The sequence below is a fragment of the Diadema antillarum genome, unplaced genomic scaffold (genome assembly GCF_040938485.1).
Source record: "Diadema antillarum isolate AM-2024a unplaced genomic scaffold, OU_Dant_1.0 scf00000040, whole genome shotgun sequence".
NCBI lineage: Eukaryota > Metazoa > Echinodermata > Echinoidea > Diadematoida > Diadematidae > Diadema > Diadema antillarum.
Genome location: NW_027270929.1, coordinates 2,136,052 through 2,152,343, shown reverse-complemented (window position 1 = coordinate 2,152,343; position 16,292 = coordinate 2,136,052).

Sequence of the window (16,292 nt, the reverse complement as noted above, 5' to 3'; positions counted from 1 at the left end):
TGAAAATGAATAATGCGGTTTGCCAGTTTTTATAATACATTTGAATACTTAAGTTTGATTGACATATCAAATATTTGAGTTTCATTATGCAACTTAGGATTTCGAGCGTACTTTTGCTTTTATATTCACATCAAGATATTAGGCGTTTTCACATCAGCCCGATAAAAATCCAAGCTCGAGATATTTTTCGTGATTTTAGCGCGCTATTTCATTTCTTATTCACATCAGCCCGAAGATAATTAGCCCGATTTTTTTTTTACGAGCTAATTCGACAGCTGAGTATGTGCAAACAGCATCAGTAATGTGTGTGCCCTCTCAAAAATTCCTCATGATTTGTGTGCAGTTTGCCTCGATCGATCGGCTCACACACGCTAGGCATGATGGGATGCATCGCGCTAATTTCTCGAGTCGTTTTCACATTATCAAAAAGCGCGCTACTATCCTGCTATTTCAGAAATTTCCCGAGTTGGACTCGAGAAATTTTCTCGATCACAGCGATACAATTAGCGCGCAAATTTGTGTTCACGTTATCAAATAGCGCGCTATTTCGCTATCGGGATAATTTCCCAAGTCAGAAAATAGCGCGATATGTCGAAACATCGGGCTGATGTGAAAACGCCTTTTGTCAGTCTGAATTCGACACTTGAATTTTTAATACGTCGAGATCAAATTTTTAAAACTGAATCAATTGAATCTAAGTTTGATACAGCAATGATGCCAACCTCTCGGTATCGCAACCTTTTTTCTCCATTCATTTGACCATTACATGATTACTCTGCAATATCTGTATTGGCTCCAGCTGATGAAAGTTCGGCCAACCAGGTTATGATCATCTTGGCTGCGGACAGGTCAAAATACCTCTTGTATTTTTTCTTTAAATTTGTCGATTGAGTGAAAGCACAAACTTTAGAAGTACATTTTGTTGAAAATTAGAGATAAAGCAATGAAGAATGTGTCGCCATCGCTGATAAACATGAAGAGAATAAAAAAAAATCCTAAGAATTGGTGCTATGATTGTACATTTGGTTACAGCTTTCTTAATTGAATTGACCAGATCAGTGGGGAAGTTTCTATTTTTTTAAAGCTATACCGTGCATGCATGAGGGAGGAAAGAGTTCACATAGTCTAGAATATTCTAGGCAGTGCATACATGAAGGTAATGTGTTTAGGTACTGCTGCAAAACAGTAGAAGATGCCAAAAGTACGTTGTCCAGGCGGACAACTATAGTTATCAACTTTCAGCCTGTTCGATATGCATATTGTTTAACGTTTCTGGATGGTTGCTTAGTGCTCATTTCTCTGAACTGATAAAACGAGTGTGGCCTGTTGGTGTTATTCACACACACACACACACACACACACACACACACACACAAACAAACACACACAAATGATCAACGCCACCATCTCAAACACCAAGTAATCTTGCCAGAGTGATAAAATGTATAAATTCGTGCGTACAACAAACAAATGTATACAATCTTCTTTCTTAACAATTTTTTTTTCAGCGTTATTAGCTTCAAGAACATAATCATTCATTGCTAATGTTGGTATCACTTGGATAGTGAGATCGAGATGTACAGCGTTATTTTAATCGTTTTTTTTTCATCAGCTCGATAAATTAATGATAGTTATAGTAAAGTGCGTTTACATAGAGCATCAACTTGTTTCTACCAAGATATGTGAGGTGTTACATTCATACCTTTTCTGTGATACGAAAATCATTTCGTTTCTTATTTTTCAAGCAACAGGTAAGTTTTCTTTGATTTCAAATTCATCGACATGGTTTTATCATTTTTTCACTTGCCAACAGATTTCAGTGAAGATAAATATGGGCACTCACCTTTGAAAGTTAATTGATATTGATAGATCTTCCATAACCACTTTCTTGATCAAAATGCTATTCAACCGATTTTGCGCAACGTGAATATGGGCAAAGACATTTCTTAACATATTGTTGCATGGAAGGGTTCGAAAAAATCACAACTATTACTTTGGAGCTCCACAGGAGCATTGCAATTTCATTCGCGATGATAACGAATAAATAAATTATGACTGTATCCTCTTGCAAACGCAAGCAGGTAAATCCTGATGTAGCAGTCACCAACACAAGCGAAATGAAAGTGCCAAGTACAACGAAGTTTCTGAGTCCGCGAAGATTTACCCCATTCGGTCTCTGAACCTCTTGGTCTGCGCGGGCTCTTCCGTTCTGGAAAGGTAACGCTGCGAGTCTTCGAAGTCTACGCGAGTATCGAATGCCGATAACGATGAGAGAAAAGTTTATGATGATGGTGCAGAAAACAGGAATCGCTGCAATGAGAGTAGTCGCTATCAAAAAAGGATATACACCGGGTGAAATCATCCCATTAACGGAGCTGAAGGAGCACTGAGAAATGTTTGTGGTGGGAAACCCCTCAAACGGGAGCAGGACTATTGTGTTAAGCGATACAATAAAGATACCTATAACACCAATTCTAATGCGTTGTCTTGTGATTATGGTGTGATATTTCAAGGGTTCTATGATGTATACTAATTTCTCGAGGGCAATAATGCACATAAGCCACGCCGCGACCTGAAATGAGAACATGAGTACGAAAAACGACACACCGCATGCGATGACGTTCCTGCCCGCCCTTTCGTCGGTGACGAGAAAACTCAGTAACTCCAGGAAAATCGATGTGAAAACATCTGTACAGCAGATTAGTTTGCACAGTAGCCCATATTCGTCACTAATGGACAGATGGCGTTGTTTTGACAGGAAAATAAATGTGCAAATGTTCAGCGAGGTAACAACGAGTCCGCCGACAGTGGTCAAAGTCAGCGACAACAGTTGTCCAAACCTAGGCAGACTCAGTGTACTGTCGATGTAATTTTCATGTATCTCTACTGAGGAGAAGATGTCGGTACTGTTGAGTTCCATAGTTTATGCCGAAGTCTTAGGCGCGACGGGATATAACTGATATGACACTGGAAAGCTAAAGATGCTTTTGTGCTTCTGACGAAAATGTAGCTTCCTTCGTTTGAAATGTGCATAACACTGTGTACGCTTCTAGGCATCCGTGAACACTTTGTCCTGTCGGTACAAAATGAAAGAAAAAAAAATTGAACAGCATTTTGCCCTAGTGTTGATTTTCGTCACTGCATTATTCATCATTTTGCCACTTAGCAGTCCTTTCGATCTTTTTCATTATTACCACCATTGCATTAATGGTACTAGACCTGGCAGGATATTACCCTTAGATCTACAATGACACATCACCTTTTCTTTAAAGTGACATACCAAAGTACGTTGACGTACTGCAGAACATCCATTATTGAGCAATCATTGAGAGGAAAGCAAGACACCATTACGGAAAATACTTGCATTTAATCTAAAGATTGATATGAAGCTTGAATACTCTTCGAAAGTCTCTTTCGCTTTGGAGAATGTTCCTTATACAGGAGAAATACGCGCGCTTCAAAGGATTTCTTTTCTCGTAGGTGAAACTGAGATATCTTTAAAATCAAGATGAATATCTGCTGCCAATGGAAATTAGAACTAAAGGTTCATAAAGAGGTTTTTACAAAAAAAAAAAAAAAAATGTGCCGGAGGATTACAAACCTTTTAGGTAACTTAAATTTGTCTCTTCAGCGTCTATGGTTACTTCACTAAAACGTTCTAAGCCAATAGTCATACAACGTTCATGGAACTCGTGTCCACAATATCGGTGGTCCCTGCTTATCTGTAACAGACGACAGTAACGCGTGTACCTTCGCCTCGTATGTTACAATTTCAGTTACTGCAGGGCTCATCCCCTTGCGACAAAGGGGGAAATAAACATATTTGTATGTGTATACATGGACTGTACCTGTAAAAGTTTCAAAAAGCCCTGTGTTAGAGTGAGGACAAAATTAACATCAACTCACCATTACAATTCACGGTCAGTTCCGCAGGGATGATTGGATATTGCAAAATTTGATAAACAGTAGGTCCTATATCAAAAAGTGGTGAAGTGTTGTCTAACTATGAAAACGTCGTGTCAGTTAAGACATATTTGTAGCTGCTTTGTCACATTTTTATAAGTCGTTCCTGGATGTTGGAAGGAGTCTTCGCAGTCCTCAGCAAGACTTCATTAAATTCCAGATCCTGGAAAGCTTCTGAGTAGCCGCACGCACAAAAGGAACATCGATAATGAGGAGAACAGCGAGGTTGCCGTTCCAAAACCACATGGAAGTTTCCATCAACAGGAATAGCTTATCCGCATTCATCTCTACTGGTCCAAGGCCTATGAGTAGAGTTCCAAGAATGGTCATGAGTGGGGCTGTCAACACCACGGCATTCACGCGTAGAACGTTTTTCACACCTCGTGTGTTCACTCCACCAACTTTTCTTGCATCCCCATCTCCTGCGTTGCGTGGTTAGATTTTGGGAGGGCCGCACCGAGGCGACCCACGTGCCTGGAGTGTTTCAAAGCGATCAAACAGTGCACAGTTCAAGGCTCCGGCGGAAACGATAGGAGCAAGGAAATACAAAAACAACAAAAAATGAAGAAGGGATAGCTTCTCTCCGTGACAAAACTTGCAATCTTACTGAGCTGGCAACGAAGCTCATTGGTATAAAGGGGAAGTCCCGCGGAGGCAGTGCAGTTATCGCAACACTTAGGGTCACGATGACTGAGGCGATGATATAGCATTTGATACGTCTTACAGATAAGACGCGTTGATAAGTAAGCGGACATTTCAGAAAGATGACCTTGTGTAACGCTAAAATGCACGCAAGCCAGGTAGATACATTCATTACAAAGAAACACAGGAAGCGGAACACTAGACAAAGGTCACTGCTGACGGACGCGGTTGACCCAACGAATAACAAGGTAAAAAGCAAGACTAATTTAGAAGAGCATATGATATAAAAAATGGCTATAGTTTTGAATGGAAAAAAAAATCGGCGTCGAGAAATTCTAGATGGTGCGAAAGTAGCATGACGATTAGGAGAAAGGCAATGATAGTCGTGTCGAGAAAAAAGAAAAAAAAAACAGCGTTAGGTATCACTACCATTTCCAATTCATTTCCGCTGTATCTGTGAGGCACTACGTCATCAAAATCTAAATTCGTAATATTTGTAGGCGACATCTTTATGTCAGTATTTACTTTCCTCTCTGAGTTTTAACTAATACAGTACGAACTTTGATACAAGCATGGAAAATGAGACATGTGCAGAATCTGAGAAAGTGAGATGTTGAATGATGACTGATAATACTGATTGTCGTAGTGGGCGCTAGTTGTGTACATACTCCCTTCACTGTTACTTGCAGAGACCTATGACAGCAATATCCGGTCTGTCGAATTGATTGGGGATAGAGGCTTGATATGACGTTTTTACAAGAGGAAGAGCTGGACACTAAAGATGTGTTACCCAGTATGCCCGAGGGTCGATGGAGCCGGACTTTTTACTAACCGATGTCATATAAAGTATTAAAATCAAACTTGATAAATCATGGTTGATTTCAGCGACCGTTATTACCTTTGTCAACTTGAGTGAGTGAATGGGGAAGACATTCACAGGTTTGGCTCCAAAGCTTCGGGGCTAAATGGCACAAAAATATGATTCCCTCTAACCAAACATTTTCATCGTCCTTTGCAGCAGTGTTTATGACCATGCAAAAAAAAATATAATCGTTAGTTCTGGCAATGTATATCGTGGTTTGCCGGTTTATATTACATTTGTATAATTAAGTATGATTGACATATCAAATATTTGAGTTTAATTATGCAACTTCGGATTTCGAGCGTATTTTTGAGTTTATACTTAAAACTTTGTCAGTTTGAATTTGACACTGAAATTTACGTAAAGATCAAATCTTTTTAACCTGATTCAATTTAATCTTAGTTTGATACAGCAATGATACCAATGTCTCGGTATCGCAATCCCTTTTTTATCTATATGACCATTACATAGTTACTTTCATGTTCTACTGTCTTCTACTAATGAAAGTACGGCCGATCAGGGTATGATCATCTTGGCTTGGAACAGATCTGAGTCCCTCCTTTAATGTTCAAATGTTAAAATGTGGATTGCGTAATAGCAGAAATATCAGTAGTACACATCACTGAAAGTTTGAGAAAAATCGATTCACAGAAAGTTATGATTCTCTTTAAAATTTCTTTGCCATTCGCTGAGAAATTAATATGGGAATTCGAAAAGAGATATTTCATAAAAAATTAATGTCATGAATGTGCATCTATCAGACAGGGTTTCCTAATTGTGTGGACGTGTTCATATTGGATTGAAGAGATGGGGGGGGGGGGGGCTCTATTAGTGCATGCATGTGAAAGGTAAGAGGTTAAAAAGTCCAGAATATTCCAGGCAATGCCTACATACAGGTAATATGTTTAGGTACCGATGTAAAAGAGTAAAATATGATAAAGGTACATTGGGTGATTTCAAGTTCGGTGCTAGTGCTATAGTGCTAGTGCTAGCCCCCAAATAACAGCATTAAATCGAGCTCCAACACCGACGGTCAGATTAACGAGGCGATACCGATCAAAATTATCGATCACCAGCACTAGGTGTTGGAATCACAGCACCGCGAGCTCCGCGGGAATTGCGCGACGAAAAAAGTGATGGCGTGTCATTACAGTCAAATACTAAAAAAATAGCTAGAATTGCTTAGTTTTAGACATATAGTGAGGAAGATGGATTAAAATGACACAAATGTCATCACTTCTTAACACACAATTATCCTTATTTTGCTCTTTGACTCAGATTCATAAAGCCATGTCGAGAGTGTTCGTGTACGTTACGTGGGCGACCACTGCATTAGCATAGACTTTGCACGAAAACGTGCGTCTATTACGGACGTGAATAAGCCTCGTACCGGCAACGCTAACACCAGCACCGAACTTGAAATGACGAAAATGTTAATCCCTAGGGGCTAGTGTTGGTCAATGGCGAAAAAGCACGTAAATCGCTAACACAGACGGCGGAGCTCGGTTCAGCAGACGACATTCAATTCAATTCAATTCAATTCAAACTTTCAATTCAATTCAATTCAAACATTCAACACCGAGCCCAGCACCAGCAACCGGAAATACGTCATAATTTTGAGGTCAAATCCCAACACCGACGTGATTTCACGTTCGGTTTTATCGCCGGTGCTAGTGCTGTGATAGCACTAGCACTAGCACTGACAGCAGCACCGAACTTGAAATCACCCACTGTGTGTTTGTAAGCACAACATCCCTTGAGGGGGAATTCGTTTTATTTATAAAAATTCCTTAGTGACCTTGTAAGTATGCATTATGTGGACGTGTATGATACACAAGTGCTGTCAGTAGGTCAATACATACACTAATTTTGTGATTGATTGTATTGCATGATCCCTAGTATCCTTTGTATTTTATGTAGAAATGATGTCATGTCCATAGATAGAAAATAAGTGAGTGTATGTGGAAGAGTCTTGAACTTAGGGTCGTATAAGTACATAGCTGTAGCTTGGGATGGTATCCTTAGGTTGTAATTAAATCTGTAATTAACTTCGTAATTAAGTCGAGAAGTTAAATAGGTCCTTAATCATGGCACAATACGGCCTCTGGAGATAATGGTATAATAGTAATATGGACATCCCTTGAGTGGGATACGACATTTATTGCCTGAACCAGTTTTCGACTCGGACAAAACAATTCTACCGAGGGCAATTAATGTCGTATCCCCCGAAAGTAGACTGTCCATATTATTATTATTATCCATTTCAGGAATCTTGAGCAGTAAAATTAATTATTACAATGTAAACTTTGTACAACTTCCCCATTCACGGCAACAATTTTCCACTCGTCGCAAGCTAGAGCTCTACGCCACATTGCGCGCTACATCCCTATGTACACAGGCTAGCTCACGGTACGCGGCGCGGGTATATAACAGCCAACTCACGCAGGCGCAGGGATTGTCCTCTATCTTTAAGTGTTAAAGGTGCATAGTACCGGTAGTGTAGAGGGCGATGTCGATGATACTGCCGATCACCGTCAGCATTGATACGAAGATTACCGAAGTTGAACTGTCATCAAGAGCAAAGCGCGTGTCGCTAAATTAATAGCCATGTCTACACCTATCCAAAAACTTGTAGTTATACTAACTACGAGCGCAAAAATGCGTTCCCTTAACCACGACAAAACTTCGATGCCGTTCACACCTACATGCAGTTAGCAAAACCTCGAGGTAAACATAACTACGATAGAAAATATAGGGCGCCTAGTTTGCCCATAGGGTTGCGCACTATTGTGGAAAAAACTGAGCGTCGTGGTTAACAAAACTCCGTTCACATCTGTCATAGTTTAAGCGCGCTGCCACAGCGCGCTTAAACTACGCGCTTAAACCACGACAACACCCTAAGAAATCTTGTGGTGTTGTCGTGGTGTCTTCGCCTTAAGGTTTTGTCGTGGTTTTCTAAACTACATGCGTCTACATCTACGCTAACTTGTAGTTTAGTGCCTCGTGGTTTACAAAACCTCGAGGTTTAGAAAACCTTAAGGTAAAGGGACTTAGGTGTGAACCTCACTAATGTTGCCTTCGTTGTCTTCTCTGCGCATCGCGCAGTCTGTAGTAATGCCAGGGTGCGTGCATATTATGCTTGTTATTATGACATCACAAAAGAAGTTTGCTAAAGCTGTCATCCCCCTGAGACGAATCATGAGCCGAACTGTGATCGGACCACTGACTACAGTGAATCGGACTTCTTCGGACTCGGGGAAGTGGGCCAAAGCGTAAGCGCTAAAGAGGAGTCCATAGCGTTGGTCTTTATAGGAAACTTGCGCCGCGCGCCCGCGTACTCATTTGACTAAACCACCGGGACCATGTACCTTTAAAGGTGCATGGTCCCGGTGTTTTTGTCAAATGCTGAGGGGGATGACAGTTTTAGCAAACTTCTTTTGTGATGCCATAATAACAAGCACATATGCACGCACCCAGGCACTTCTACAGACTGCGCGATGCGCAGAGAAGACAGCGAAGGCAATATTAGCAACACCTACGCACTTTACACTTGACAGCTCAACTTCCGTAATTTTCGCATCAATGCTTACGGTGATCGGCAGTATCATCAACAGCGCCCTCTACACTACCGGGACTATGCGCCTTTAACCTATGAGAATTTGCCATCTGTCGCGAACTCAGGTATGCGGCGCGCGTAGAAACAGCTAGCTCACAGAGTAGATTACAGCGATCGTCTTTTAGTTTTACGTGTTGATCTATGGGAATTTACCCTTCGTCGCAAAACCACCACGTGAGAAACTTTCATCAACGGCAATTTTTTCCGACTGGGAGCTCAAGTGCCCGGATGCCATATTCCCCTCGTTTTGAACACGCAAATCCCATAGGCGTTTGCCAAAGAGGGAAATATGAGAAATTTACCCCTCTTCTCCCAGCTGGCGCTCAATCCCGTGCGTATTTTGAGAGGAATACAATTTCGTAAAATCACAGCTCAGTTGCCTGATAAGGGTAATAATAACAGAATATTCAAGATTATTATCCATACAGGGGATTTTTAGAGCCCAAATACAAGTGTTATTTTGTCGACGCACCTCATAACCTCCGACCCACTTTAGAAAGTTTGTTGAGCTCTACCAATATTTTTTTTTGCCGAGGCGGCCAATATTTGAAATATTGGACGGCAAGAGGGGGATTCCCCAAAGCTTTTAAAAACTGCACCGTGATTGGTTGAGATATACGAAATGACCCGAAATATGAAGTAAAAACGTCTGTGATTGGTCTATCACGAATTAACTAAAGTATCGTGTTTTTTTCTAAAATTCTGTGTTTATACAAACAAATTTCATAATTATATTAATTAGTTAGAATTGTTTTTCATACAATTTCTCACTTTCATAACAGGAAAATTAAATTTAGGTTTGATGAAAACAAGTTGCATTTTTTATGCAGGCGACGATCGATCAGCTCAGCGCTACAGCTAGATAGCCCGCGATATACAAATACATCTATAGCCGGCCGCCGCTTGCATTTGCATGCATGTTGCGTTATGTGTTAATTCGATCTTTCACGATCTACGGTAGATGTCTTAGATCTCGGATACAAGAACATCTAATTTTGGTCTAAATTAGCTAGCTCTCGGCCGAACAGCAACATGGCGGATACCATGGATAGATCTACAGCTCATCGGAGATTTGCAGATCTGGATGCAGAAGATTATGAAAAACTTCTAAATAAAAACGACAGTGAGAATACGCACAAAGCCACCAAGATCTCGATGAGTATATTCAAAGATTATCTGCGTGAGAAAAACTTAGATAGGGTCCTACCGATTTCGAACAGCTTGACAAACCCAATATTGCAAATAATCTAAAAGTCAGAAAGGTAGACGGAGATCACTACAAAAGGGCTAGCCTGCTGGCAATCAAGCAAGGTTTGAACAGACACTTAAAAAACCTGATGGCAAAGAGGTGAGAATTATAGACCTACTAAAATAACTAAAGACGTCGAATTCTGTGAGGCAAATATTGCTTTTCAAGCTGCTCTCCAAGCTGCCCTCGTGCAGTGAAGACACTCGGACAGGGAGATACAACCCATAAGAGTTCTATCTCAGAGGAGGACATAGATCAGCTCTACAAATCAGGGGTATTTGATGAGGATACTCCCCAAGGTCTCCAGTACAAAATTCTTCGAACTGATGCTGAAGTCGTGGAAATCTTCGTGAGTTAACTCTAGGGGGGCATTTCATGAAGCATTTTGTCCGACAACTTGTCGGACAAATTTGCTCTGAGCCAATCAGATGCAAGGATTTCAGTAGCTTTTAACATTTTGTCAGACGAAATATCTGACAAAATGCTTCATGAGATGCCCCCAGATCATTCTAAGATAGATAAGGACAGCAACGGAAGAAACTATCTTTAGCAAAGTAAAGACAAATTAACAAAGAAAACAATAGAAGACAACACAGAAAGAAGAGTAGACATGGTAGATGCAGGACGTATGCACTCATCGGGAAAGCCTGGGTGTCCAGTATCTTCCTATGAAAAGTACTTTTCGAAACTGAACCCGAAATGCAGTGTCCTTTTCCAGACACCTATCACTTCAGAAACACCAAAGGCAAAGACAAATTCCTGGTACAAAAACATGGCAGTGGGCCCGAGAACATAATTGGGAGAAATGATGTCTACTATCAGCAAGAAAGCTGAATTGTCACGCATCTACACTAACCACTGTATTCGTGCCACTGCTATCACAATTCTCGATCGCACGGGATTCAGTGCCCACGATATCTGCAGCATTTCTGGGCATCACAATGAGGCTAGCCTCGGAAGCTACACTGGACTAGTTACCGGCAAGGTCAAGAGAGAATTGTCTGATGCATTGATGTCATCACTTACTCACTCGCGGGATAAGACCAGAGAAGAATAGGTATTGGTATATAGATAGAGTGGCGTATAGATAGAGTTGGGGGCTTAATCCCTTGCTCTGGGGGGAAGTCGTAAAAAAAGATGAGGGTATGAATGGGGTGCGATATGAAAATATAAGGGTAATGGAGTTACGTGTCAGGTGTATGAGAAAGAGTTGATGGTAGTGAATGTTGGTAAATGGTGAAATTATGGTGGTATTTTATGGGTCAAGTTGAAATTTGACAGACTTGTTCACATGATTTATAACGTGTTGTGTGAAAGGTTGGAGAGCATCGACTGGTGTGATTTTTTTGGAGCAAGGAAATATGTGAAGAATGATGGTAGTTACGTTCAAAGATTGGGATTAATTATGATGGTGGGGTAAAGCTGTGGTAGAAAGTGTATAAATAACTTGACAGCGAGGAGAACGACATGCATTTGCTGTTGCGATTTTTTTAGCTGTGAGTAAATTGACTGTGAGTCTACAACATTCCGACTTTATCATGGCTTCTGCTTCATCATCGTACGCTGCTGTAGCGGCATCAGAGGAAAACCGTGCACTACTATCTCCGCATCAGTTGGCAGAGAACTTGCTTAACAACGCTTTCCAGGTAAGATTCGAAACGTAGTTTTGATACAATGTATAGTGTCGTTTGTATTGTGGATATCATGTCGTAATGATCGAGTGTTGGCGTACAGTATTTTTTTTTTTTGATGATGTCTGTTTCGTTGAATGTGCTACTGAAAGTTGAAATATGGCGTTGCGTGATAATGATGATCGCTGATGGGATGATGGTAGTAGGTTTAAACATTCGTAGTATTTGTTGATTTGTTTTTTTAAATTTTATTTGATAGGATTCGTCGTGTGAAAATGTAAGCAAGATGCAACCGACAACTAGTGAAAATCAGCCTTTAGAAAAACCGTACAAATTCGAGGAGGGTGTCAAAGCTGCGTTTGAAATTGGGAAATCTCGTTTTGTAGTAGTCAAAACGTTTTATGGGAAACCCTACGTGAATATCAGGGAATATTATCAGAAAAAAGATAGTGGACCAAAAATGTTTGCTGGAAAAAGAGGCATCAATCTCACTTTAGAAAACTGGAAAGAGTTCATGAAAGTGATGAGGTCGGTAAATGCTCATGTCACCGAAGCGGATAGGTTTTTGTCAAAGCAGAGAAAGTTGAAGTCAACGAAGTGAACTTTATATCTTGTTTGTTTGTTTGTTTGTGTTTTTGAAATACATTTTTTATTAATGTGAAAGTCAAATTGATACAAGGAGTGAGAACATTATACAAAATAGAAGAAAAAAAAGTTAACCAACAGGGGGATGATGGATAGGCGTGGAGATTATTTATTTATTTATTTTTTTTTACAAAGAAAAAAAAGAAGAAATAGAATAGTCGAAGGTTGTGTCGGACTAGTATATTTACGGTTGCTTTCTTCGCTGTGCATTATCTACCCTGCTCTACAACAGGATGCTCGCGCCGAACTTGAGCCTGGGGAGATTGTCAGCGGAGGCGATACACCTCCCTGTGTGGTGTTATCTCCCTTTAAAAGTCCTCGTTTTTGCTGGGCTCCGGAACGGTCGGGGCAGCTAGCTGAGATACCCCAAGCCTTGCTGGACGAAGTAAGGACAACTATCCAGTCTGGTGCTGTGCCTGGGTCTGAGAAGGAGGATGAGGGGAAGAAGGAGGAGGGAGGACACGCCGGTTGGCAGGACCAAGACGGAGAGGAGGAGGAGGAAAAGAGGGATGAGAAGGAGGACAGAGACCGGACCAAAACTGGGAAGGAGGAGGAGGAGGAGGAGACGGCGAGTCTCTCGGCGTCGCTGATGGTTGTAGTTGGAGCGGTGGTGACGAGAAGGATTAATGAGGTGGTACGTTCTCGCTGCTACGGTTGCCAACACGACCGGCCAGGACAGATGGACCATGTAGAGTGTTTGTGGAGGAGTTGGAGTGAAATAGTCGATGATTATTTTAATGAAGCAATCAGGTCAGTCAGTGAGACTGATCTGATTGGACAACTGCGCCAGATTTATCATTGGGAGGAACTCTTTGAAGAGGATAGAGAGCTGTTGGTGGTGGAAATGGTGGAGTTTTTCCACTTTCAGTTAGGTAGAGAAGCAATACAGAAAACACTTAAAAAACAGGTGTTAAGCTTGTAACCAGTTTTGTACAGCTCCTCCCTCCTTTTTTTTTTTTGTCATCCGAGCTCTTTTTTTTTTGTTACTCTCTACCACAGCCGCTCCCAACCCCACCCCCCCCTCCCCCAATAACAAATAAGCAAATATACTAGTTTGCTAGATAGCTAGCTCCCTATGGATTATTTTTATATGGATGTAATACGTGTATAACATGCTACTCAGTAAATTTGCGAATAAAAGCCTTTTTTTTTAATACTGTATGGATGATTCCGTGAAAATTTGAAACTCGTTTGTATTTTGTTGATTTTATTGATAGTGTTTACAAACAAAATTGTGGATTTGTTGATGTTGTTTGGTGAATTCTGGGCTTACTCGTTCGTGCACTCTAGATTTAGTATGATCGATTGCTTGAGTGAATATGCGTATACCCGTATGTTTCGCGCACCGACATGTCCTTGATATGGATATATTCATATACATGTACGTAACAATATTTACATATACATTTCTTTTAAATATACAATTGCATGTGTGTGTGTGTGTGTGTGTGTGTGTGTGTGTGTGTTTGATCTTGAAATAGATTAAGGGGGGTATTAGAAAATAAACAAACGAACAAACAAACAGATAGACAAAATGGGTAGAGAGAAGGAGACAGACAGACAGACAGATAGACAGATTTGAGTTATAAGCGAGCTGAAGAACGGTGCGAGTGCATTTGAATAGCTATTATTAAATGCGTGAGGTTGTTAATGCGGATGCAATGGATGGATATCTGAGACAAATATACTTTAATCCTGAGCATGAGGCGAGTTTTGGCGGTGTAGATCGCTTGCATAAGTTTGTTAAGGAGGACGGTGTACATAAGCTGTCACGCAAACAAATTAAGGAGTGGTTAGCGAGCGTTGATACTTACACACTTCACAAACCCGTAAGGCGAACATTTCCTAAGAGTAAGGTGTTAGTGACTGGTATGGATGAACAATGGCAAATGGATCTGGTAGATGTGTCTTCACTTTCTAGACATAACGGTGGTAACAGATATTTGCTTACTGTCATAGATGTCCTCTCAAAATATGCTTGGGTGGTAGCGTTGAAAGACAAAACTGGCATTGCATTAACAAGGGCTATCAAGGGTATTTTTAAATCAGGGCGCGTACCGTTAAAGATACAAACAGATAAAGGGACGGAATTTACGAATCGCCGAGTACAGACATTTTTAAAGGAGAGAGACATAGAGTTTTTTACTACGGAAAATGACACGAAGGCGAGCGTGGTTGAAAGGTTTAATAGAACTCTCAAAGAAAAAATGTGGAAATATTTTACCCATAGAAATACTTTGAAGTACACAACGATTCTCCAAAAGCTAGTGACGGCCTACAATAATAGCTACCACAGATCTATCAAAACTAAGCCCAATCTCGTCAGCAAAAGGAACGAAGGAGACGTTTGGAAAACATTGTATAAAGACTCTATCTCGATCAAGTCTGATAGTGGGTATAGTGGAAAGTTTGAGAAAGGTGACCGAGTGCGTATTAGCAAGGCCAAGCAAAAATTTGAAAAGGGGTATTTACCAAATTGGACAGAGGAACTGTTTAATGTCAAACGTCGCAAATACAGAGGCTTACCTATTTACGAATTAGAAGACGATAAGGGAGAATCGCTTACGGGCACCTTTTACGAACCAGAATTGCAGAAAGTAAACAAACCGAAAGAGGGCTATTACGGAGTTGAACAAGTGCTTAAGACGAGAAAGAGAGGAAAGAAAAGGCAGTATTTTGTCAAATTTGTTGGTTATCCTTCCTCTTTTAATCAGTGGGTAGATGAGATAGATAAAGAGTATCATAACTGACTAGATTGTCATTTATGATTGGGTCACGATGGAGAGCGAAGAACAATTTTACGTCACGCTTCCGTCGAATAGTTCCATGAATTATTTTCCGAACAATGTTCTCACCAGTTATAAAACCAAATTAGCGACGCCTCTTTCTTTACAAGGTGGTTGGGAAGTCGCTTTGGTCGAATTTATTTATCCATTTTCGTGGTTTAACGTGAACGCTAGCAATAACAAATTTAGTTTTCACGTTGAAAATCGCGAAGTGCATAGTGGATGCATACCGAATGGTTATTACCGCGAAACGGCTAACGTATGTAACGCCATCAAAAAGTCTTTGCCCGAAAACCTCCAAAGTCACGTAAATTTTCGCACCAATGACAATACAGGTAGAGTAGCCGTCACGTTGGCACCACGTAGTGGCTTGCGCGTGAGTGCGGGATTAGGACAATTGATCGGGTTTCCCGACGGGACAATCACGGAGACGAACACGGAGGCGCCCTTTCTGCCTGACGTTGATGGCGCTTTACATGCTATATACGTTTATACCGATATTATAGAAAATCAGAGAGTAGGAGATATTAGCGCTCCCTTGCTGAAAATTGTATCTGTAAATCGAAAGAAGGTTGGAGAAGTTGTTTCGCACTCGTTTCAACGGCCTCATTACTATCCCGTAAAATCAAAATACATTGACATAGTGTCTATTGATATAAGGAATGATTTGGGAGAAAAGGTGCCATTTGAAAGTGGGAAAGTCATAGCGATACTTCATTTCCGTTCTGTCAGGAAGCCAGCCCTATTTTATTAATATCTATGATAGCACGAGCAATAATTTAATCGGCAATATAAATAATCAATACCAATAATGTCTCTGAAACAGTATCTAAACGTGAGAAATGGAATTATACCGAGCTCAGTTCAGATTGGTGGATCGGTGCCAGTCTTTCGTGGG